This window comes from Apodemus sylvaticus, chromosome 4 (genome assembly GCF_947179515.1).
Source record: "Apodemus sylvaticus chromosome 4, mApoSyl1.1, whole genome shotgun sequence".
Classification (NCBI taxonomy): Eukaryota; Metazoa; Chordata; class Mammalia; order Rodentia; family Muridae; genus Apodemus; species Apodemus sylvaticus.
The window spans coordinates 19,705,007-19,729,422 of NC_067475.1; the positions used below are offsets into that span (position 1 = coordinate 19,705,007).

Genomic DNA, 24,416 nt, shown 5'->3' on the forward strand with positions numbered 1-24,416 from the left:
TGTCACTCAAGTCTTTTCCTACAAGTCTGCTTCCTACAAGCCAGACGCAGTATGCATTTATATCAGTAGAGGGTTGGGCTGAAGATATTGTCTCAGCGATTTAGAGCACTGAGGCTCTTGGAGACCTGGGTTTTGTTCCTTTAACCCATACCAGGTGGTTCACAACTACCTATAACCCCAGTCCCAGGGCACTAAATACATTCAAACACAGACACACACATAAATAAAATTATAATTTTAAAAGAAAAGAAAAGAAATGAAGAGAAGAGAAGAGAAGAGAAGAGAAGAGAAGAGAAGAGAAGAGAAGAGAAGAGAAGAGAAGAGAAGAGAAGAGAAGAGAGAAATATTCCCCAAGGAGGATTTGGGGAAGAAGGCCACCAACAAATCTGAAAGTACTGAGGAGCACTGGGGAGGACTTCTGGTTTTTGCTCAGTTTTAGTGTGTTTATTTTTGTCTGCTTTTCTCTTGCTTTGATTGCTTTGTTTGGTCTGTGTTTGAAGAAGGGGAGGGGTCGTCATTTAGCAGCCAAACTGAAATGTTTAACTATGTCTTGCATGAGGCAGCGGACATGGCCAGACGCCACGAGCTCCCAGGAGTGATCCCCATAGTCAGGCCATACCATCCAGGTAGGTCATTTTTGACTCATCAGTGTATAAAGGTAGAGACAATGTTGCAGCAGAGACGGAATCCAACACAAATGCGATTTAAAAGTGAGTGACTGCCCAGGAAGAGCAAACATGGAACCTTTAAGAGATGGCAGTACAGCAAAAAGATCTCACTGCTGTGTCAGAAAACCTCTTCCTGGGTACCTTGGGGCTCTCTCTCTCTCTCTCTCTCTCTCTCTCTCTCTCTCTCTCTCTCTCTCTCTCTCTCTCTCTCCCCTTTTCCCTCAGATCTGGCTGTGAATATGTTCCAAGCTCCAGTAAGGACAAGCATCAACCCACACATGGAGCCATGCTCTCTAGGATTTACTTCCCAACAAGGGGGACACAGGTTAGGGCCATCGGAGCATCTGACCTTTTACTGTGTAACTCACACTTTGCTATTCCTCAAGCAGACTGTGTGCTGCCTTGCTTTCCACCATGCTAATAATGGACTAAATCTCTGAACTGTAAGCCAGCATCAATGAAATGGCTTTCTTTATAAGATGTGCTGCGTCATGGTGTCTCTTCACAGCAACAGAACTCTAACCATGGTGTACAGTATCACAAGGAAAGATCCTACAGGCCTGGGGATAAGGATAAAATGAAGCTGCCTTTGTTTGCTGTCAGTGTGCTTTTGTGTGAAAATCCCAGGGAATCTGTGTATCATTCTTACAATGAATCAGTGATTTTCCTAAGGCCATAAGACATAAGGCCAACGTGTTAGTTACTTTTCTCCTTGACTCGACAAATATTTAGCAGAAACAATTTAAGAAAAGAAGGCTTATCTGGTGTCTTTAGATTTTATTGCTTCACTGGGGATATGGGACCTCCCATAGCCAGGCAGGAAACCAGTGGAGCAATAAAGACATCAACCCATCCACAAAACTTTCAACCCAAACTATTCTGTCTAAAAGAAATGTAGGCACTGGGGAGGCACAGAGACTGACGGAATGTTTAACCAATAACTGGCCCAGCTTGAGACCCATCCCATGGACAAGCACCAATCCATGACACTATTAATGACTCTCTGTTATGCTTGCAGACAAGAGCATGTTGTCCTCTGAGAGGCTCCACCAAGCGGCTGATCCAGGCAGATACAGACCCCATGGCCAAACAGTGGATGAAGCTGGGGACTCTTATGGAAGAACAGAGGAAGGATTGCTGGCCACAAACAGGATAAGAACTCCACAGGTAGACCAACAGAGTCAACTAACCAGGACCCTTGGGGCTCTCAGAGTCTGAACCAAAACCAAAAGAGCATACACAGGCTGGACCTAGGCCTCCCTGCACATATGTAGCACATGTGCATTTTGGTCTTCGTATGGGTCCCGAACAACTGAAATGAGGGCTATCCCAAAAGCTGTTGCCTGATCCTGGGACAAGGTCTTCTAGCTGAGCTGCCTTGTCTGGCCTGAGAGGGAGAGGAAGTACCTAGTCTCAAAGAGATGTGAAGTGCCAGGGTTGGGTGTTTGCACGGAGGGCCCCACCCACTCAGAGGAGAAGTGGGGAATAGAGGAAGGATTGTAGGAGGGGCTGACTGGGAGAGGGGAAGTGAGCAGGATGTAAAGTGAATACACTGACAAAAATTAAATTAAAAAAAAAAAAAAACCTGCTTCTGCTGTGTCCAGTGTTTGAGGGCCAGGATCAGGGATGAGGGCTGCCAAACCCAGTCTCTATGCTGCTGAGGACTGAAGCCAGGGCTTCACACGTGCTGGACAAGCACTCTACCAACTGAGATCCGCCCCAGGACCTTCAGCTTACTCTCTGTACACTGATGAGTGACAGGCACAGGGCCCCACACTGGCAAATCATCATCTCCCATCTGCTTCATGCCCACGATGTTGATGAGGACACATGAACATCATTTATCTCCAGCGGCTACTTTCTCTGAAAACACATCCTCATGAATAAATGCTTTTCTGTTCAAAGCCCTGATGGTGCATTATCTCCTAAAAGAATCCTGAGTATTAAAGATGTCTCCCTTTCACATGTGTTGGAGGTCATGCACACATGCTGACTGATTACTTAGGAAGTCTATAAGCTGCCCAGTGGACCAGAGAATAAACACCAACTTGCCTGTCTCCCTTTAATCCTATTACAAAACATCTCTGATAGAACCAACTTCCCCAAGTCACCTTCTGTAAGCCGATAAATATCTTAATTGGGAAATGCCAGCTCTCAATTAATTAGTGGCATGTCATCATGATGTAACATGCACTCTGGATGCTGTTTGTCCTCTGGTGGCATCTTAAAAACTATAGGTGTTTCTTTACTTAACATCATTTTATAGTAGGTGTCGAATGGGAAACGTAAACTCACTTTAAAGTCTGTGAAAGACAAGTTCTTAATGTCCAGTTATATCTTAATGACCATCTCTATCTATATTGGTAAAATATTGATGAACATGTTATTTCATTTTCTCCCTGCACTCACACAGATCTGGGTTATTGTCCCAACAAAGAAGCTTCAAATCCACATTAAGTAAGTAGGACTACACAGCTGCAATTGTTCACATAATTATCCATGGTTTCCACAGGTAGCCCGAGTCACAGGGAAGACAGTAAAAACTGCCTCTGCCCCAGATTTTTCACAAGCTCCAAAATCTGTCTGAAACCTTTCTTGGATGGACACACTTTGAAACAGTTCACAATACATCAGTGGGCTCAGGCTTTATTGCTGTTTTTAACTTTCGAATGGTAAGAACAGGACTGACTCCCCCCACCGCAGGGGGCGAGAGTGCACTGGTACCACTCAGGTACACTAGAGCTCTTTGGGAATTCTATCTGGAGCTGCAGGGCATGGCTCTTTCCTGTTTCCTGTCAGCTCTGCGCTGAGCTCAAGGGGGCGGCAGCGCCTAAGCACTGTGTGGATGAGGAGAAAGCTCTGCCAGGACCTTGGGCTTAAGTCCTCTTAAGGGAAGCAGCACAGGGGAAAGGGTAGCCCTAAATTGATTTTCAAATTGGAACCGCTCACAACCCCGCCCAACCCCCACCACAACCCCTACAACAACCCCTACCCCACCCCCACCTCTCCTGGCTGTGAAGGCTATCCACCTAAGCAGAGGCCACCAAGCCTCCTCTGATCACGGTTGTCCACCCACCAGTGTCATCTTGCATCCAGCAAGTTTGTGCCCTGGGACCTCAGGACCTCCCTGAAGCTCCTTAGGAGGTGTGTACAATGGGTTCCTGAATCGCAGGAACTCACCTGTCTGCAAGGGATGATTCTCTGCGACCCAGACTCAGCTCCCTTAGGCTTGCTGCTGCTTCTGATTCCTCTTGAAAACTCTATTCTTCAACCTCAGAGTCAAACCGGATATTTACTTGTGGGGATGGGAAACTGAAATTGAAACTGCATAGGCCTCTGCTGACTTTCTGAGAAGCTTTTGCACCATTTCCAGGAAAGAAAACGGAATCTGCAAAACAAGAGGAAAATCCAATTCCCTGCCAGATGGTGAGGCAAAAACTCACTGATTCTCTTACTACTGACTTTCACTGAGAAATGACAGAATGGTACAACAGGAATTTGCCTGCTCTTGCCACCGTGAGCCAATGGCTTATTCCAAGAGGTTGATGCAAACAAAACATTTTTAACTTAAACATTTGCAACCCGTGCATGATATTAAAACTGTACATATTAAGAAGGTAGTGGGATATTTCTGTGTTTTGTATACATCATGTGATGTATGGTTCAGATTAGGTTAACATAGCTACCTCTACAGTTACCACTTCTTCTTCTTCTTCTTCTTCTTCTTCTTCTTCTTCTTCTTCTTCTTCTTCTTCTTCTTCTTCTTCTTCTTCTTCTTCTTCTTCTTCTTCTTCTTCTTCCTCCTCCTCCTCCTCCTCCTCCTCCTTCTCCTCCTCCTCCTTCCTCTCTCTCTCTCTCTCTCTCTCTCTCTCTCTCTCTCTCTCTCTCTGTCTCTCTGTCTCTCTGTCTCTCTCTCTCTCTCTCTGTCTCTCTCTTGTGGAAACAGAGTTTCTCTATGTATCCCTCGCTGTCCTGGACTCTGCAAATCAGGCTGAGGTCTGCCAGATCATTTTCCTTCTGCCTGGATGCTTGTCTATCTTTTAGCCCTTAGCACACACACTTCCTCTGAATCCCTGTCTCCCTTTCAGTTGACTGCTCTCTTGACTTTTGCTGATGGTTTGAATTCCTATGGCATACACTGAATTGTATTATTGACTCTGCCAATTGTTGATAGTGTGCTTTACTCAGCCATTGTGTGGCCCTGGCTATTGTTAAATATTTATTGAGTAGCTGATAAGATATTTTAAAATCTCAGAAGTACATCTTATTATTATTATTTTGTTTTCCAGTGTCAAGAATGAAAAGGAGATGTTAAGTAATATGAGAAATAGGGGCAGTATTTTGAAAGAGAAAACCATCAGGAGAAAACCAAAAGTTATTGAGGACAATACAGAAGTAGGTTCTAAATATAAGCAAAACCTGACCTAAGCATCTCTCTCTGCACACTTCCTTTGCATTAACCTCAGAACTTGAGGTTTGTTTTTTCTTAACTTCTTCTCAGCACATATATCATATTGTCCAAACCCTATAATCCATCTCTGAGATATTTACCCTATGTTCAGATATACATTTCTTCACAGATAGATAAGTGAATGAGTAAATGAAGTCGATCCCCTCTCTAGGTGCCTTCAGTTATCTGTGCTGGTAAATAATATATTAGTTTTATAATATTAAAATGACACGTTATATAGGGTTACAGAATAAAGATTATTGTAGGAAGAAGTTAAAAGGGGAACTTGATGGATTTACTGAAAGGCTACATCTAAGATTTTTCTGGATTGTTTAGTGCCTGGATGTCATTTGTTTGAAGTATGAGACAGCCCTCCAGTACTAAAATACGCTGCATGAAATAATCTAAGTCTCTTTCCAGTTCACTGTCATTTTGTATTTACAGCAACTTCCAATGCAATTGTTGGTATTGTGTCTAGGCTCTGCCCCACAGTTACCTGGCAACAGCCATGTATGTCTGACTCACTATGAAGGTGGCTGTTTGTCTCCCCTGTAGCTGCCAGCAGCCACATGTAAACCGGGTTACCTGTTGAGAGAATTTTGAGGTTACAGGGACAGGGGAGACGACAAGAGATTTGAGTCAAGGCGGGGATTCCGGTCAAGACTGGTTTTAATAATTTTAAGACAGGTTAAATAGTCTTTTGGGGGATCGACCAACCCCCCACAAGTCTGTGGCTTCAGAGGCGGTCCTGTGAATTCTCTGGCTCCAGGTCTCAGCGGGTCGTCTGCCTTCGGGCTGGCGACTCAGGTAAACACCGGCTTGGGGGCGGTGTCAATAGCCGAGGTGTGGAGCCTATTGTTGACAGAACAAAGGCCGGAGGTAGCTATCAGAAGAGTTGGGTGACTTGCCAGCCAGCTTAGTTGCGGGGGGGGGGGTGGGAGGAGACAATTCCCCCTTAATTATTAATTTTAAACAACTCAGTGGAAATAATTAAGTTCATCCAATGGATGACGGGCATTTATCAGTGAGTGAAAGCAGAGACCCTAGCCCCCTTAAGCGTTCCGGACATCTTTTTCAGGGGGGGGGGGGGGGGTTAGACCGCCTTTTTTTTTCCAGGACAGTCTTTCGATGTCAAACCCCCATGCAGCTGGGTGTGCTTTTCAGGGAAACTCGGAGCCAGGAATTTTTTCCCTTTCCCTTGCAGTGCCTCACCTCGCACCTCAACTGATGCCCATGTTTGTTGTAATAACAAACACGCATGATTCCGAGTACCATGCAGCCTCATCTCCGAGGAATTCCACTGGCAGAGTAAATTCTCTGCGGCTAAGCGCTGGCTGGCAGTAAAGGCTACCCATCCTCAACCTAGGGCCATCGCTGAAGGAATTTCGTCTTCTGAGTGTTATTTGCTTGAAATATAAAAGGAGATTAAGAGAACACCTGTCTGGTTAGTCTTGGGAGCTCAAACCGGTTTTTGTTTAATTGAAATTCAGTGGCCTCAGGCAAGAGGCCTGGCTTGCAACTTAATTTGCAAGAACACAAAGGAACTATACCTCCCCAAGTAACTGGGAGGTGGCTTGAAAACAGCCTTTGAATTAATTATACTTACCAACAGTTTTGGGGGTGGAATCCACTTGTCTTACCAATCTCTCTGGCAACCAACGCGCTCCGTCTTCTTCCTGGGAAAAAATGCAAACCGCACCTCTTCCCCATATTAAAACGGGGTCTGGGCCTTTCCATGAATTATTTAAAGGATCCCGCCACTTAACCATGGCGTAGGAATTGGAAGTAGCTGGATGCCAGTGTCTGTCTGCAGAGGACTGACCTTTAGCATCCGTTTGGAGAAAATTTAAAACGAATAAAACAAAGGCAAGATGTGATTTTGGAGACCGAGGAGGATATAAATTTCCCTTCTTAGTTTTAATAAGCCAATTTTTAAGTGTGCGATGGGCACGCTCCACGATTCCTTGTCCCATTGGATTATAAGGAATTCCAGTTTTAAGTTTTATATTAAATTCCTTACAGAATGAGATAAAGTTCTTACCAGTGTAGGCTGGTCCATTGTCTGTCTTAATGACCTTAGGTACCCCCATGGTATTAAAGGCTTGTAAACAATGATCAATTACATTTCTAGAGGCTTCTCCCATATGCAGGGAAGCAAAAATAAGTCCTGAGCACGTATCAATGCAAACATGTATAAATTTTAATTTCCCAAATTCTGCATAGTGAGTTACATCCATTTGCCAAATTTGATTGGGCACAAGGCCACGTGGGTTAACCCCTAAATGAGGCACTGGTGCTAAGGTGAGACAATTAGGGCATTGCTTTACGATCATTCTAGCTTGCTCTTTTGTGATCTTATGGCGGAGTCTCAACGTATGACTCGAAAGATGAAATTTATCATGATCACGTTTTGCCAATTCTATGGGTGTGAGTGCCAAGGCTTGACCAATTAGCACCTTGTCAATGCACTCATTACCCTGAGCCAGAGGTCCAGGGAGACCCGAGTGAGATCTGATGTGTCCTATATAAAAAGGATTTTTTCTAGCAAGAATGATACCTTGCAATTGTGAAAACAAGGATCCAGCTGGCGTATTAAAATTAAACGTGCCACAGGTTACTAATTGCGGTATAGAAAATGCAACATAAGCACTGTCAGTAAAGAGATTAAACGTACTATTTACAGTTTGAAAAACACACAGCACTGCTGTAAGCTCTGATAACTGAGCGGATAACCCAGGCGTTTCTACGACCACCTGCTGATTGTTAACATGATATCCGGCTTTTCCTTTTGACGAACCATCTGTGAAAACTAGGAGTGCATTCTGCAACGGCCGTAGAGATGTCATTTTAGGAAATACAACCTCATGCATATTTAAAAACTTTATTAACTTGTCTTGAGGATAATGATTGTCTATACACCCTTTAAAACCAATCTGCGCTAGCAGCCAATCTGTGCTATGCTGTTTTAGCCATTCATCCTGATTTACACTGTAAGGTTGTATAATAAAGTCCGGCTCCTTACCAAAATAAGTCAGCGCCTGCTTTCTACCAAGCATAATTACTTGGGCCACTGCCTCAAAATATGGCAAAATATTACGCCTAGAAGACATCCTCAAATGAATCCACATCAGAGGAGCCTTTTGCCATAATAAACCTGTAGGCGAATGAGTAGTATTAAAAATTAGCAGATGCAGAGGTAAGGAATAATCTATATAGGTAACAAATTGGTTTTCAATAGCTTTCTCCACTGTCTGTAAAGCCAAAAGTCCTTCTGAAGTTAATACCCTAGGAGATGTCGGATCAGCATCCCCTTTAAGAATATCAAATAAAGGTTGCAATTCTCCTGTTGTGAGTTTTAAATACGGCCGAAGCCAATTAATGTCACCCAATAACTTCTGAAAATCATTTAAAGTTTTCAAATTGTCCCTGCGGATAATTATCTTCTGGGAAAAAAATTAACTGGTCTGTAAGTTAAAAACCCAGATAATTATATGGCTCCTGGATCTGAACCTTTTCTGGAGCTATCTGCAGCCCTTTAGTGACCAAGGCTTGCTGCAAATCTCTAAAACATAAAAGCAAGGTCTGAGGATTTTTTCCTGCAATTAGAAAATCATCTGTGAAATGGATAAAGTAAATATCTGGCCATTTCTGTCTCACAGGTTGAATGGCCTGTGCTACGAATTTCTGGCATAAGGCCGGGCTGTTAGCCATACCCTGGGGAAGCACTGTCCACTCATACCTGTGCATAGGCTCTGTAAGGTTAATAGAAGGAACACTGAAAGCGAACCTTTTGCAATCTTCAGGGTGCAAAGGAATGGTAAAGAAACAATCTTTTAAATCTATGACTATTTTATGAAACCCTTTTGGGATAGCCGCGGGGGATGGAAGACCCGCTTGTAAGGTTCCCATGGGCAACATTGTTTCATTTACCTTTCTTAAATCCTGTAACAATCTCCATTTGCCGGACTTCTTTTTAATTATGAATATTGGCGTGTTCCATGGAGATAATGACTCTATTAAATGTCCCGCCTCTAACTGTTCCTGCACCAGCAGAGAGGCGGCCTCCAATTTCTCCTTAGATAAAGGCCACTGATCAACCCACACAGGATTGTCACTAAGCCATTGAATTTTATCGGCGTGGGGTGCAGGCAAGATAGTGGCCATTACCGAAAATGCCCCAGACTTCTAGAGTTAGGGTTTGCCTGGGGGTTTTTAAACTTTCTAGTGCCTTGTCCTTCATTTCCAAGCCCCTGAGCAGGTACGGATTCCTCCGACACTGTCTTTTGATTAGAGGCGATTTCATTAGGATTACACAAAATTAAATTCATCTGAGATAGAAGGTCTCTACCCCAGAGGGTAGTCGGCAAGTTCTGCATCACAAAAGGCCGAATTTGTCCTGAATTTCCCTCTGCATCTTTCCAAGTTAAAAGTCTCGCGCTCTGTTTGGGGTTGTTTGCGTAACCGATACCCTGCAGATGCGTTAGGGTCTCTGTCAATGGCCAGTTACACGGCCAGTCCTGTCCCTTAATAATTGTAACATCAGCTCCCGTATCTATTAATCCTTCAAAACTCTTTCCTTCAATAGTCAATTTAAGGTTAGGTCTTTTATTTGTAATAGACTGAACCCAAAACACTCCGGAGGAGCCAAAGCCCTCCTCCCCTCTTTTATCTTTAATGAATTTGGAAGGCAGTGGATGTAAAGGAACCAAAACTAGCTGAGCAATTCTTTGATTAGCCGGTATAGTTATGACACCATGAGGGGAAGCAGCCATAATTTTAATTTCTCCCTCATAGTCATTGTCTATGACTCCTGGATAAATCTGCAGTCCCTTTACAGTAGAACTGCTTCGTCCTAACAGCAATCCCCAAGTGCCTTCGGGTAATGGTCCGAAGACTCCCGTGGGTAAAACCTGAACACCCATCTCTGGCGCTAGTACGGCCTGGCACACGCAACAGAGGTCCAGTCCTGCACTTCCTGGTGTAGCTCTGGCGAGGTCAAAGATGGATTTCCTTGGCTCGGCAGCAGCTGTGCCCCACAGACAGTCTGTCTTAGATGCAATGGGGCCTGGGGCTGGCCCCTCCCCCCGTTTCCCGACACGGGTCTACCTTGGAAATTATTTTTTGACCTGCATCCCTTTACCCAATGATTTCCTTTTCTACACTTATGGCATGTTCCTGGTGGACCACCTGATTGCCCGTTTATACTAGGCTTATTATCAGGACAATCACTTTTAAAATGACCCAGACTACCACATTTAAAACACCTTCTATTCCCTCGTCTCTGTGAAAGAATCTCCTGGATCGTGGTTCCCTGCAGCGCTGCCGCCATAGCTAAACCCTGATTATAGGAGGGACCGATTTCAGAACAAAGACGGTTGTAACCAGCTAGGTCCGTCTTTCCCCTCTGGGGTCTAATGGCCTCCCGGCAGGCCGCATTAGCATTCTCATAGGCTAGTTGAGTAACCAGCGGATTCTCTGCCTGAGAATTTCCAAAAATTCTATTAGCCGTTTTTAGCAATCGGTCTACGAAATCTTGAAAGAGTTCGTCGGGAGCCTGTTTCACAGCTGTTAGATTTCCACTAAGATCTCAATTAGCTGGTAACAGATTCCATGCACAGCGGGCGGCCACCGCAATCTGCGCATACACTGCGATGGGAAACCCAATCTGGTTATTATTTCCTTCATATAGGCCTTCCCCTAGTAACATCTCCGCACTCCATTCTGGATGGCCTGCTTGAGTGTTAGTGGCGGCGGTTCTTTTGCTAGCCTCACGCCATTCAGAACTCCAAAGCAAGAAATCTCCCCCCGACAACGTGGCTTTGCACAGCGTTTTCCAATCCTGTGGAGTTAGATTCGACTCTAACACAGTATCCAATAACGCCTGTGTAAAGGGAGCTGTCGGGCCATACTGGGCTACGGCTAGCTTTAATTCTTTTATCACCTTAAATTCCAAGGTCTGATATTGTCTAATCACATTGTCCTGGTCTTCTATCTCAAGGACTGGAAAAGCTAAGATTTCTGACGTATCCTGCCCCTCCCCACGGGCCTGGTTTATAACTCTTTCTAATGGCGACTGGCGGGTCTCCGAGTTATTATTCTCTCTAGTATTAGAGACCCTTTTTAGCTCCTGTAATTCATTAGTCAATTTCTGCAATTTAATTTCAAACTCTAACTTTTGTAATTGCATGTCCTTCTGGATCTCGGCCTCTGCCATCAAAGTCACAGGCGGAGCAGATGGCGCTACGGGGGGCCAATTTTCTCCATGAACTTCGGTCGCTCCTTTCTCGGGATGAGCTATTTTTTTCTAACAATATGCTCATCAGAACTGTCTCTGTGTTTATGAGACTTAGGTTGTGGAGAATCTTCTATTACAGGGATCCTCTCTACAAGGCCTTTTACTTGAAAATCCTCACTTTCTTGAATAACACCTAATTCTTCCAAACCTCCTTCATCTATGATGTCTTTAATCAGAGTCCAGAGGCAGAGAGTGATATTGTCTGCCTTGGCTGCCTTTAGCGAGTTACCAATTCTCAGCCAAGTTCTCTCATTTAACGTTCGTTTTTCTTGGAACCAAGGACAACAGGAATATATCTGGTCCAAGAAATCCTCCAATCTTTCTTCTTCAAACCCTATCCCTTTCGCCTGAAGCAACTCTTGAATGTTGCGTGCGCAATTTTCGCGCGAACTTTCTTGTCCCATTTTCCCTATCTATTCAACCCAAGCAGCCACTGTGCCGGGCCAACACAGTTTGCTTGAAAAACCGTATCCCTTCTGCACTCACAACGATAGACACAATTTTTCACTAGCGCTAGTTTTGACCTCTATGTTGCTTACCGTGCGGCTACCATTCCTTTTCACCTTTCTTGCGAAGCTTCGCTGGATAGGGTTACCTCAGGAAATTCTCCCGTACCAGGTTTTCCCACGTTCAGGCGCCAATTATGTAGCTGCCAGCAGCCACATGTAAACCGGGTTACCTGTTGAGAGAATTTTGAGGTTACAGGGACAGGGGAGACGACAAGAGATATGAGTCAAGGCGGGGATTCTGGTCAAGACTGGTTTTAATAATTTTAAGACAGGTTAAATAGTCTTTTGGGGGATCGACCAACCCCCCACAAGTCTGTGGCTTCAGAGGCGGTCCTGTGAATTCTCTGGCTCCAGGTCTCAGCGGGTCGTCTGCCTTCGGGCTGGCGACTCAGGTAAACACCGGCTTGGGGGCGGTGTCAATAGCCGAGGTGCGGAGCCTATTGTTCACAGAACAAAGGCCGGAGGTAGCTATCGGAAGAGTTGGGTGACTTGCCAGCCAGCTTAGTTGCGGGGGGGGGGGGGGGGAGGAGGAGACACTCCCCCTCACTCTCTTACTCTCTTCTCCTCTTGCCTTTGCACCCTTATCCTGTTTCCCCTCTCTCCCCATTCCCCTCACCTCTCTCTCTCCACATATTCAAGGCTAGCCTCTACTCCTCTCTCTCTCTCTCTGTCTCTCTCACTGTCTCCCTGTCTCTCAGTCTCTGTCTCTCTGTCTCCCCCCACCCCACCCCCACCACCCACCCCCACCACCCCACCCCCCATATCTACTCCCTCAACCTGCCTCCCCATACCTAAACTCTATTCTAAATAAACTCTATTCTATACTATACCATCCTGTGGCTGGTACCTCAGACAGAAGGGATGCTTCAGCAGGGGCCTGAAGAGGCCCCCTCTTGCCCAACATGATACCACACCTCCACCAAACTTACCCCTGGCTTCTCTTTTCTCTTCTTTTCTCTTCTTTTCTTTCTTTCTTTTAAACAAAACACAACACAAATGAGCTATGTGTATTAGTGAAGACCAGTCAAACCATGCAAAAAAAAAAAAAAAGCATGACCCTGTAAACCTTAGAGATTATGATGTTGAACATACTATGCACATTTTCATTTCACTATTAATTGTATTAACTTGATTTGCTCTACTGTTGAGTCATAAATGTCCTTGATGATTTAAAATCCCAGCCACTGGAGTGTTTCAGATAATAACAACACACAGGAACTGATCCCCAGTCCCCAGTATCCTGGACCTTGATCACTCCCAAAACTTGATGGCAATGAAAATTGATGGGGATTAGAAGACCCTGTCTTCTGAGCATTTCTCTGCCCAGGTCTTGCTCCTATGCCTCCGTTCAGCTTCAAGAGCTTCCCTAGATTGTCCTCTTCACTGATGAACCATTTGTCTGTTACCAGCTATGCAATGAAGTCCTGATTAGCTCAAACAAGATCCGGAAAGAAACATGCAGACTCATCTGAATCCTGAATTAACCCCCTACAACCTCCCACATTTTCCATCAATGGTAGTTTCTCCTTTGTTAGCTCTGGATCAGTTACATAGATGGGTCAAAGAAATATGCCCTTTTGAGGAGGTTTAGCCCCCATAGACTCATGTGTTTGAATATGCTTGGCCCACAGAGAGTGACACCATTAGGTGTGGCCTTGTTGGGATAGGTGTGGCCTTGTTGGATAAAGTATCTCCCTGTAGGGTGAACTTTCAGTCTCCTATACTCAGGCTCTGCCCAATATGGAAGGAGAGCTTTCTCCTAGTTGCCTGTTGATGAGAGTCTCCTTCTGCTGCCTTTGGATGAAGATGTAGAACACTCAGTTCCTTCTGAAGTACCACATCTGCCTGGATGCTGCCATGTTTCCCACCCTGATGATAATGGACTGAACCTCTGAAACTGTAAGTCAGCCCCATTAAATGATTTCTTTTATAAGACTTGCCCTGGTCATGGTGTCTCTTCACAGCCATGAAACCCTAAGACAACTACATTATATTTTACACAAATTTTGCCACAAATTTAAGCCTACATTTGTGGCATTGTTACAAGCTATTTCCTATCCAATGGCATTGAGGCAGTGAGATGCCAGAGATTGGATAGGAAAGAATAGGGGGAGAAGGGTTGGGGGGGTGAGAGAGGGAATTGAACAAGCAGGAGAGAAAGAGACACACATATCCAGATGAAATCAGACATAAAATTACCTAAAGGTTAAAAATTGGGATAAACCTCTTTTTTTAAAGAAAAATTGGGATTCTTTATTTCAAGACACATATTACAGACATCTTATAAGATACCTTTCCTGTATTATAAAAGTTGTCAAGATATAGAAGATCCAGAAAGACTACAGGAGCAAATGAGATTCAAGAATATTACTAAATTCAGTGTGTTGCTGGTTCAGAAAAGTACTGATGTGGCATGTTCATTAAATTGGAATATGATCTGTAAATTTTTCTTTTGTTTTCTTTTTTATTGAATATAATCTTCACTTACATTTCAAATGCTAAAACCTTTCCCAGTTTCCCCAGAAACCCTCAAAACCTTCTCCCACCACCACCCTCCAAGTATATGCCCCTCCACAAGACCCACTCCCACCGCTACCCACAACCCTTGATTTCCATTCATTGGAACATCTATTGAGCCTTCACAGGAACAAGGACCTATCCTCCCACTGATGCCCAACAAGGCATTCCTCCGCCACATTTTTGGCTGGAACCATGTGTACCCTTTGGTTAATGGTTTAGTCCCTGGGAGTCCTGGGGCATCTGGGTGACCAACCTAATTGTTCTTCTCATGGGGCTGCAAACTCCAGCTCCTACAGTCTGCCCTCCAACTCCACCATTGGGGACCCCACCCTCAGTCCAATGGTTGGCTGCTAGCATCTGCTTCTCTATGTGTAAGGCTCTGTCAGCCCCCCTCCAGAGACAACCATTACAGGCTCCTTTGGGTACACACTTCTTGTCGTCCATAATAGTATCAGGGTTTGGTTACTGTTTATAGGATAAATCCCTAGGTCTTTGGGTGGCCTTTCCTTCAGTCTCTGCTCCACACTTTGTCTCTATTATTGCTCCTGTGAGTATTTTGATTCCTTTCTCAGAGGAACCCAAGTACCCCCCCACTTTAGTCCACCTTCTTCTTGAACTTCCTGTGGTCTGTGAATTGTAACTTGTTTATTTTGAGCTTTTGGGCTAACATCCACTTATCAGCGAGTGTATACCATGTGTGTTCTTTTGTGATTGGGTTACCTCTATCAGGATGACACTTTCTAGTTCTATCCATTTGCCTAAGGATTTCATAAATTGATTGTTTTTAATAGCTGAATAGTACTCCATTGTGTATATATACCACAGTTTCTGTATCCATTCCTCTGTTGAAGAACATCTGGGTTCTTTCCAGCTTCTGGCTATTATAAATAAGGCTGCTATGAACATAGTGGAGCATGTGTCCTTATTCCATGTTGGAGCATCTTCTGGGTATATGCCCAGAAGTCCTATAACTGGGTCCTCAGGTAGTACTATGTCTAATGTTCTGAGGAATGGCCAAACTGATTTTCAGAGTGGTTTTACCAGCTCGCAGTCCCACCAACAATGGAGAAGTATTCCTCTCCAGCATCTGCTGTCACCTGAGTTTTTTATCTTAGCCATTCTGACTGGTGTGAGGTGGAATCTCAGGGTTGTTTTGATTTGCATTTCCCTGATAGTTAAGGATGCTGAACATTCTTTAGTTGCTTCAGGGCCATTCAAGATTCCTTCATTGAAAATTCCATGTTTTTCTCTGTACCCCATTTTTAATAGGGTTTTTTGACTCTCTGAAGTCTAACTTTTTGAGCACTTTGTATACATTGGATATTAGCCCTCTATCAGATGTAGGATTGGTAAGGATCTTTTCCCATTTCGTTGGTTGCCTTTTTGTCCTCTTGACCATGTCTGTTGCCTTACAGGAGCTTTGCAATTTTATGACGTCCCATTTGTCGATTCTTGTTCTAGGAGCATAAGCCATTGGTGTTCTATTCAGGAAATTATCACCTGTGCCCATGTGTTCAAGGTTCTTCCCCACTCTCTCCTCTCTAAGCTTCAGTGTGACTGGTTTCATGTGTAGGTCCTTGATCTATTGGACTTGAACTTTGTACAAGGAGATAAGAATGAGTCAATTTGCATTTTTCTGCATGCTGACTTCCAGTTGATCCAGTACCACCTGTTAAAAATGCTGTCTTTTGTCCACTGGAGTGGAAAAGGAGTGGAAAGGAGTCTTTAGCTCCTTTGTTAAATATCAAGTGACCGTAGGTGTGCGGGCTCACTTCTGAGTCTTCAATTCTATTCCATTGATCTTCCTACCTGTTTCCATACCAATACCAGAAAGTTTTTATAACTATTGCTCTGTAGTAGAGCTTGAGGTCAGGGATGGTGATTCCCCCCAGGAGATCTTTTGTTGTGGAGAATATTTTTTGCTATCCTGGGTTTTTTGTTATTCCAGATGAATTTGAGAATTGCTCTTTCTAGATCTATAAAGAATTGATTTGGAATTTTGATGGGGATTGCATTGAATCTGTAGATTGCTTTTGGCAAGATGACCATTTTTACTATATTAATCCTGCCAAGCCATGAGCATGGGAGATCTTTCCATCTTCTAAGGTCTTATTGATTTTCTTCTTTAGAGGCTTGAAGTTCTTGTATACAGGTCTTTCACTTGCTTGGTTAGAGTCACACCAAGGTATGGAATATTATTTGTGACTACCATGAAGGTTGTCATTTCCGTAATTTCTTTCTCAGCTTGTTTATCCTTTGAGTATAGGAAGGCTACTGCTTTGTTTGAGTTAATTTTATATCCACCAATTTGCTGAAGTTGTTTATCAGTTTAGGAGTTCTCTGTGGAAGTTTGGGGGTTGCTTAAGTATATGATCATATCATCTGCAAATAGTGATATTTTGACTTCTTCCTTTCCATTTTGTATACCTTTGACCTCCTTTTGTTGTCTAATTTTCTGGCTAGGACTTCAAGTACTATATTGAATAGATAGGAAGAAAGTGAACAGCCTTGTCTGGTCCCAGATTTTAATGGGATTACTTCAAATTTCTCTCCATTTAGTTTGATATTGGTTTGCAGTATATCGCTTTCACTATGTTTAGTTATGGGTCATGGATTCCCGATCTCTCCAAGACTTTTATCATGAAGGGATGCTGAATTTTGTCAAAAACCTTTTTAGCAACTAATGAAATGAACATGTGTTTTTTTTCCCCTTGAGTTTGTTTATGTAGTGGATTACATTGATGGATTTCTGTATATTGAACCATCCCTGCATCCCTGGGATGAAGCCTACTTGATCATGGTGATCATTTTGATGCATTCTTGGATCCAGATGACCAGAATTTTGTTGAGTATTTTGGATCGGTGTTCATAAGATTGGCCTGAAGTTCTCTTTTCTTGTTTGGTCTTTGTTTGTTTTAGGTATAAGTGTTATTGTGGCTTTATAGAATGAGTTGTGTAGTGTTCCTTGAGTTTCTATTTCATGGAATAGTTTGAAGAGTTTCAGTATGAACTCTTCTTTGAAGATCTAATAGAATTCCCCACTAAACCCATGTGATCCTGAGCTTTTTTTTTTAATGGGAGACTATTAACAACTGCTTCTATTTTCTCAGGACTTATGGTACTATTTAGATGATTTCTCTGATCCTGTTTTAATGTTGGCACCTGGTATATATCTAGAAAGTCTCCCATTTCATCTAGATTTTCTAATTTTGTTGAGTATAAGCTCTTATAGGAGGATCTGATGGTTTTTTTTTTAATTTCCACATTTTCTGTTGTTATGTCTCCCTTATCATTTCTGATTTTATTAATTTGGGTAGTACCTCTATGCTCTCTGGATAGTCTTGCCCAGCGTTTATCTATCTTGTTGATTTTCTCAAAGAACCAGCTGCTGGTTTTGTTGATTCTTTGTAGCATTCTTTTTGTTCCTGTTTGATTGATTTTGACCCTGAATTTGATTATTTCCTGATGTCTACTCCTCTTGGATGTATGTGCTTCCTTTTGTTCTAGAGCTTTCAGGTGTACTGTCAACTTGCTAGTGTAAACTCTCTGCAGTTTCTTTTTGGAGGCACTTAGAGCTAGGAGTTTTCCTCTTAGCACTGCTTTCATTGTGTCCCATAAGTTTTGGTATGATGTGTCTTCATTATCATTAAATTCTAAAAAGTTTTTAATTTCTTTATTTCTTCCTTGATCAAGCTATCATTGAGAAAAGCATTGTTCAAAGTCCACCTGTATGTGTGTTTTCCATTGTTTTTGTTTGAACTTAAGACCAGCCTTAGGCGGTGGGGATCTGATAAGGTGAATGGAATAATTTCAACATTTCTGTATCTGTTGAGGCCTGTTTTTATGACCTATTATATGGTCATTTTTGGAGAAGGTACCATGAGGTGCTGAGAAGAAAGTATATTCTTTTGCTTTAGGATGGAATGTTCTATAAACATCTGTTAGATCCATTTGCTCCATAACTTCAGTTAGTTTCACTGTGTCTCTGTCCTTTGATGAGTATAAAGTGTCCATCTGTGTCTTTTTTGACAACTTTTGGTTGAAAGTCAATTTTATCCCATATAAGAATGGCCACTCCAGCTTGTTCCTTGGAACCATTTATTGGAAAATTGCTTTCCAACCTTTGGCTTTGAAGTAGTGACTGCCTTTGTCACTGAGGTGGGTTTCTTGTATGCAGTAAAATGTTGGGTCCAGTTTACGTATCCAGTCTGTTAGTCCATGTCTTTTTAGTGGAGAATTAAGGTCATTTATGTTAAGAGATATTAAGGAAAAGTGATTGTTGCTTACTGTTATCTTCTTTGTTAAAGTTGAAATTCTGTTTGTGTGGCTATCTTCTTTTGGGTTTGTTGAAAGAAGGTTACTTTATTGCTTTTTGTAGGGTGTAGTTTCCCACCTTGTGTTGGTATTTTCCACCATTATCCTTTGTAGAACTGGATTTGTGGAAAGATATTGTATAAATTTGCTTTTGTCATGGAATGTCTTGTTTTCTCTGTCTATGGTAATTGAGAGTTTTGCTGGGTATAGTTGTCTGGACTGACATTTATGTTCTCTTAGGGTCTGTATGGCATCTGCCCAGGATCTTATAGCTTTCATACTCTCTGATGAGAAGTCTGGTGTAATTCTGATAGGTATGCCTTTATATGTTACTTGACCTTTTCCTCTTACTACTTTTAATATTTTTTGTTTAGTGCACTTGGTGTTTTGATTATTTTGTGACAGGAGGAATGTCTGTTCTGGTCCAGCCTGTTTGGAGTTCTGTAGCCTTCTGGTATGTTCATGGGCATCTCTTTCTTTAGGTTAGGGAAGTTGTCTTCTATAATTTTGTTGAAGATGTTTACTGGCCTTTAAGATGTAAATTCTCATTCTCTTCTATACCTATAATCCTTAGATATGGTCTTCTCATTGTGTCCTGAATTTCCTGGATGTTTTGTGTTACAAACTTTTTGCATTTTGCATTTTCTTTAACTGTTGAGTCAGTATTTTCTATGGACTCTTCAGCATCCAAGATTCTTTCTTCTATCTCTTATATTCTGTTGTTGGTGCTTGCATCTATGACTCCTGAATTCTTTCCAGAGTTTTCTATCTCCAGAGATGTCTCACTTTGCGATTTCTTTATTGTTTCTACTTCCATTTTTAGATCCTAGATAGTTTTGTTTAGTTCCTTCATTTGTTTGTGTTTTCCTGAAATTTTTTAAGGGATGTTTTTGTTTCCTCTTTAAGGACTTCTACCTGTTGACCCATGTTCTCCTGTGTTTCTTTAAGGGGGTTTTATGTTTCCTCTTTAAGGGCTTCTGCCTGTTGACCCATGTTCTCCCATAATTCTCTATGGGATTTTTGTGTTTCCTCTTTAAGGGCTTCTACCTGTTCTCCTGCATTTCTTTAAGGGATTTTAGTGTTTCCTCTTTAAGGGCTTCTACCTGTTGACCCATGTTTTCCTGCATTTCTTTAAGAGATTTTTGTGTTTCCTCTTTAAGGGCTTCTACCTGTTGACCCATATTCTCCCATATTTCTTTAAGGGATTTTAGTGTTTCCTCTTTAAGGGCTTCTACCTGTTGACCCATGTTCTCCTGTATTTCTTTAAGAGATTTTTGTGTTTCCTCTTTAAGGGCTTCTACCTGTTGATCCATATTCTCCTGCATTTCTTTAAGGGATTTTTGTGTTTCCTCTTTAAGGACTTATACCTGTTGACCCATGTTCTCTTGTATTTCTTTAAGCGAGTTATTTATATCCTTCTTGTCCTCTATCAGCATTAGGAAATGTGATTTTAAATCCAGCTCTTGTTTTTCTGATGTGATAGAGTATCCAGGATTTGCTGGTGTGGAAGAACTGGGTTCTGATGGTGTCATGTTGCCTTGGTTTCTGTTGGTAGTCATCTTGCATTTTCCTTTGGCCATAAAGTTATCTCTGGTGTTGGCTGGTCTTGCTGTATCTGACTGTGGCTTCTCTGTCCTGAAAGACTGTGTATCTGTACTCCTGGGATTCCTGTTCTCTCAAACGCCCTGCATTTGGTTGGTTCTCCAGGAAGTATCAGGAGATGAGGTCCTCTCTGTGGCACACCTGGCAAGGGTCAAATGCCCTGTGTGTTGCTGGTTCTCAAATGCTCTGCGTGCTGCTGGTTCTCTAGAAAGTATAAGGAAATGGGGCCTTCCCTAAGGCAGAACTGGCAGGGTGTCTACCACAGTAGAAGGGACTGAGCAGGCTGTGATGGAGGAGGAGGTAGAAGGAACAGAAGGGGAGTCATATTCTGGGGTGAGGGCTAGGTTTTTGTGGTTGCTGGGTAGTGAGTCCCAGCCAGTGGCTCTGAGCCTCCAGAGGTGGTGGTGGGGGCAGGACATTCTTACCAAGTGCCCTGCATGCTGCTGGTTCTCTAGAAAGTATCAGCAGATGGGCCTTCCCTGTGTCAGAACTGGCAGGTGGTCTAACACAGCAGAAGGAACCAGGCAAATGGCAAAGGACGGGGTAGAAGGAACAGTGGGGTAAAACTTCTACTACACTTAATTGGTTTTCTTATAACTGTATTGACATCTTGAATTTGTGTTTTAAATATTCATAAATCTAATTGGCAAATTAATTGAGTGTTAAGAGTCTGTTCTACGAGGTAATTTGTGGAACCACGGTTCTGGGAAGTATAAGAGCTGGTGGCTCCTGGGTAGAGTGGGCACAGTGGTAGCAAGATAAACTCAGTCATCTGCCTTACAGAGATGGCAGCCAGAAGAACCGCTAAGTGACACTGTACTAGGCCAGTAGCCAAAGGAGACCTGAGGGCCTGGAATGAGCTCTGCAGGCTGCAGGATTGTTGTCTTGTAGCAATAGCAGGTGTGGAAAATTATTTTTAAATAATTACCACTACATGGCATTAGATTTTGTCTACCATCGCCTTCTCGCAGGACAACTAGTTTACAATAAAGAAGAAAGTCTCAGCTGCTGTTACTCAACATTCAATAAAACATGGTGGTTTGGACCCTGGAAGAGTTCTGCAGCTGCTTCAGGGACTGGAGGTTGATGGCTTTGCAGCTATTCCAGGGCCTGGGAGTTCATGGTGATATGGTCTTGTAGACAACTTCTGATCAAAAAGCACAAGTGTGAAAATGCATGAGTCATTATTAAAGTCAGCCTAGAAGGCACATGAGGGAAAAGGGAGGGGGAGAACACTCTTCCTCTACACTTATTAGGTATTTGAGCTGGGCTTTATGTACTTCAATAGTAGACAAACCACAAAAGTTTGAAGACAAACAAAAACTTCAAATCTAGTTCTGAACAGTAGTACCAATCCATTGTGAACCTCAGTTTCTCAATTATGTATGTACAGGAGAAAATGACATTTGTCAGTGTAGGTGAAATGTGTAGGACCATCCATTAAAACATAATAGGTACAGAATTAGAAACTGCTTCTATATCAAAATTGTATTTACTGTGGTTATATTGAGGTCATACATGCTACCCAAATAAATTTAGCAAGCAATCAGTAGCCAATTATAAATAGCCAGACACATTATGTGTTGTACAGATAAGTATTTTCACAGGTCAAGAATATGACTATTTTCAGGGACAGACACACAAACAAACATAAATATAATCTTCAATGGCAGGAAGTATATGATTATGGAAAGTAAAATGAGTAATTTAGATAAGTCAAAGAGTGCTAAGAAATTTAAGACTCAGAAAGTCAGTAGACAGATATAATTTGAGGGTAAGATTCAAAGCTATCATTGCTGGGAAGAACAAAGCTTTGTTTCCTTGCTTGGAATCCAATGATGTACAAAATATATAATTACACACACACACACACACACACATGCACACATGCATATGCACACTCACACTACTGAGTCCATTTAACATTGTTCATATACAAATCTATACATGTGCCCATTTCACGTTGGACTACTCATGAGGGAACTTTTCCCTAAAGAAACCAGTTCTCCCTCAAAGCCCGCATTGACTTCCTATAGCTGTAAGGCTGCATTCTCCTGGAATCTCCACTGTCCAATTTAGCATTGCATCTGATGTTGCCAGGATACCAGTTTTCTTCAGGTAAACATATGGTTGAGATTTCTTGGGTACATTTTACCTGTTCTGGCGAGGGCACAGTCTGGCAGTAGGAGTTCTGTCCTCCTTGTCCTGAAATCTTTCTACCCTTCATCAAATTTCTTTTCTTAGCCTTAGGTATAGGTGTTGTATTACATAGGTCTATTTCTAGTTCTAAGGAAAGGAATGTATGAGTTTACCAAGTTAAAAGGCATGAGATTTTCTATGTTTGTTTGCTGGCTTTGGGTTCTGTTCTTACTGCAAAAGAGGGCTGAGATAATGAAACCTAAGAGAGTATAACCCTGAAGTGAACTAGAATGACATACATCCTAGAATATCATGTTGATGTGTGCATAAGTCAGACATTTTTTTAAAGTACAAGAAAAAGAGATAAGAGCAAACCTGATAGTTTTCTTCATGGATAGTTAGTACAAAGGAATTGGATGTTTTGTAGCATTGTGAAGTCTATGGAACATATTAAGTATGACTATATACAGAAACATACAAAGTACACATTTTGGCAGCTAAACCATCTGTAAAATGAGTTTATATTTTTACTAAGTCTGACAGAAAATGCCAAGAAGCATCTGAGATTAAAGGAAGCAGCCTAAAATAAACAATCTCAGGCTCTATCTTTGCAGAGGGCCTAGGGCTTGGTCTCTCACTCTGTAGGTCCACTTTATGAAGAAAATAATGGATTCCCTACCTATGCTCTTTGCTTCAGCCCTTAGTGAATGTCCAAAAAGCAATGTGTCCTAGGACTCAGGGTATGCAGGGACCAAATGCAGAGGCTGAAGGCCGGGCATTAGCAGACAGCATCTGACCACACGCCATTATTTGGCCTCCCGAGCTGCTTCTCCTGCTTTTACCCAACAGCAAGTATGGAAGGCACAGTTTGTGTTCATTTCTTCTTTCTTTCCACTTCTACCATTTTTTTTTAAAAATATTCATGTTATTTACATAATTTCTTCCTTTCATAAAAATAGGATAGAGAATATATAGGTAGATCGTAGATAATAGGTAGATAAATAAATGATAGATAAATTGATCGATAGGTAAATAGATAGATAGATAGATAGATACATAGATAGGTAGATAGATAGATAGATAGATAGATAGATAGATAGATAGATAGATAAATGATAGATAAATGATAGATGTGAGTTTGTAAAATCCCTAATGCTATTATCCAGAAGTAATCCCTATTATTTTCTTGAATGTTCTTGTACATTAGGTCCCCCTGCTTATTCTGGGCTGTCTATCTGGACTGTAACATCATGAAGCTAATTTAACTTGATTTCTATTTTAACTGAAATAGTAACTACTCAAGCTACAAAATAAACATTTATTTAAAATAATAAAATAAATGTTAATCAACATTGCTATAAATGCTAAAAATGCTACATTTTATCTCAGTTTCCATTTTTTTTCCTGCTTGGGTGCTTCTGTCCTATGGCATGTGAATTTCAGTGTAAGCAAGAATCATATGTAGTATATGAGATTGAGACATACAGGAGAATCAACTTAGTGAAATTTACATTTTTATTCCATATAATTGAACAACAGAATGAGACTAGCATAAACAGGCACTTCTCAATTCTCAATCCTCCCTCCCTTCCCCCCCCCCCCCCCCCGTTGTCTTCGGGCTAGATACAGGCAAGGGCTACTTTATTAGAACAAACTAAATTCTATTTCCCGCGGAACAACTATACTGAGCCAGTGCTTGCCAAATACATCTCAAAAGGGAAATGCACATTCCAAGCATAAATCTTTCAATCTTAATTGTTACCAACAATGTACAGCATGCAATTAGAAGAATTTTAAGACTCACAGAAAAACCAAGCACAGTGGTTTTTTTTTTTTTTTAATGTATTTTAAAGAAATAAAGCAAATAGACCCAGAAACAGAGATAGGCTTAGAATAGTGAGAAATCATTTAAAAACTTT

The 24,416-nt window shown here is 42.0% G+C and overlaps 1 protein-coding gene across 8 annotated transcripts in view; it reads right to left on the reverse strand.

Moving 5' to 3' along the window:
• The window catches only part of LOC127682627 (guanylate-binding protein 5-like), a 122,876-nt gene that overhangs the window by 11,721 nt on the left and 86,739 nt on the right, over positions 1-24,416 (reverse strand). The window contains exon 1 of one of the 8 annotated variants that reach the window (XM_052179126.1): positions 3,849-3,946. The exons of 6 other annotated variants lie outside the window; for them this stretch is intronic. The gene's annotated coding sequence lies outside the window, so the exon portion shown is untranslated. Of the gene's footprint in view, positions 1-3,848; positions 3,947-24,416 lie in introns of those variants that run through there. One more of the 8 variants, XM_052179127.1, reaches the window with a different exon arrangement.